The sequence below is a fragment of the Mastomys coucha genome, unplaced genomic scaffold (genome assembly GCF_008632895.1).
Source record: "Mastomys coucha isolate ucsf_1 unplaced genomic scaffold, UCSF_Mcou_1 pScaffold22, whole genome shotgun sequence".
NCBI classification, from domain to species: Eukaryota; Metazoa; Chordata; class Mammalia; order Rodentia; family Muridae; genus Mastomys; species Mastomys coucha.
Window position 1 is genome coordinate 9,810,285 of NW_022196905.1, and position 1,714 is coordinate 9,811,998.

The following is a 1,714-nucleotide window of genomic DNA, read 5'->3' on the forward strand; positions in this document are numbered from 1 at the left end:
AGCAGAACCATTGTTCATTGAAACAGTTGGTGAATGACTTTATGGATAGACCATCTTAATACACACAATATTTCTTCAATGAATAACCTGTTCTTTGTGGACTGAGAATAAAGTCACTCACTCAAGTCAAATAGCTTTGACCATAGCAGGAAGTCTGTATCCAAAATTTGTGCCTACAATTCATTCTTTGGCACAGCAGAACTGTCAACTCTCAGCTTAGCTACAATGGAAGTAAAACCCTTTGGTGATGTGAAGGTCATTGAAGTACAGCATTATTACAATGAAATCCAGTGTCTAAAAATTGTTCTTATTTTGGGCTTGTACCACAGTAAAAGCCAAGATTTTAAGCTCTACTAAATACAAAACAAACAAACAGATAAAAAGACTTTATATATTTATGTTCATTTAAAAAATACTAGTAGTGATGTATTATTTTGAAATATACAGTTAATATGTTTGGAGTTATTTAAAATTTATACTGAGAAAATGTATGTATTTTCAATATTGCTGTAGACAAGTATCTACATATGACTGTTAAATTGATTGTTGGTTTATGTCAAAAAAAGATATTGTAGGTATTGAAGGGGGGTCTCTGGGAGGAGTTTGGGTACAAAAGGGAGACAAGGATGTGATTTAATTCTATTTACTTAAAAAAAAAGAAACTAAGCCGGGCGGTGGTGGCGCATGCCTTTAATCCCAGCACTTGGGAGGCAGAGATAGGCAGATTTCTGTGTTCGAGGCCAGCCTGGTCTACAGAGTGAGTTCCAGGACAGCCAGGCTACACAGAGAAACCCTGTTTCGAAAACAAACAAACAAAAAACTATAATAAAAGATTGAAGGTAAATTTAAAACAAGGTTGAAGATGATAAACATAGAACTACTGGGTGAAGCTATGAGGGTACAGCTATGAGGGTACAGCTTAAATTTCAAGAGAGGTCACAGGGGAGACAGGGAGCAGAGTGGGAGGGAAAGGGTTAACTAAGCCTCTGGAACACAGACAATGTTGTCAAAGGTTGAAGATGCATAGAACCACTAAGTTTGATGTTTTCCCTGGAGGATTTCCACCTTTTTTATTTTCATTTGTTTATTTATTTATCTGAGACTTTCTTACCATTACCCTAATCTCTCCAGCTTGGAACTGTAATGATGACTTTGTTTTATTGCAGGTTGGAATTATCATTGTGAGCATTGTGATCCTACTCTGTTTGGATTTGATTTTTAAAAGATGTTCATCTTTATATTGAAATAACATTCAACTAAAAGTAGGAGCAACGTTTCCCTATGGTTGTTCATCTCAATATGACAACTCTCTCCTTTTTCATTTTAGAGAGTGGAAAGTTACTTTTTATTCCTTAGTAATATTATTCATTAAATGACATAATTGCCCAATTATTTGCCTCTTCCAAAGAATATCTCTTTAATATCTAGTTAGTGAGGTGGGCATAAAAACTCTTAAAATAAACTCTCTAAGTTAGGAGGCAGACTTTCTTTATTTAATACTTCCTTCTGGTGCACTCACAGGGTATTTAATGAATTAGACCAGAGGTGGAGGTGTCTGGAAATCCATCAAGTCATGCAAGCTGTTTGATGGGATGCACAACAGGAAATGCAGCTGAAAAAGAGAAAAATAGGAATACACCTCACACTTGTCTATTTTTTCTTTCTTTCTTTTTGTGGATTTCATTTTTTTCTTTTTTTTTAAATTAGATATTTT

The 1,714-nt window shown here is 34.8% G+C and overlaps 1 long non-coding RNA gene across 1 annotated transcript in view; it reads left to right on the forward strand.

The window, feature by feature from the left end:
* LOC116070847 overlaps window positions 1-1,389 on the forward strand; it is a 3,643-nt gene extending 2,254 nt beyond the window's left edge. Inside the window, exon 2 of the long non-coding RNA XR_004110586.1 lies at window positions 1,167-1,389. This is a non-coding gene — a long non-coding RNA (uncharacterized LOC116070847). The remainder of the gene's footprint in view (window positions 1-1,166) is intronic.
* Window positions 1,390-1,714: the final 325 nt, after the last annotated feature.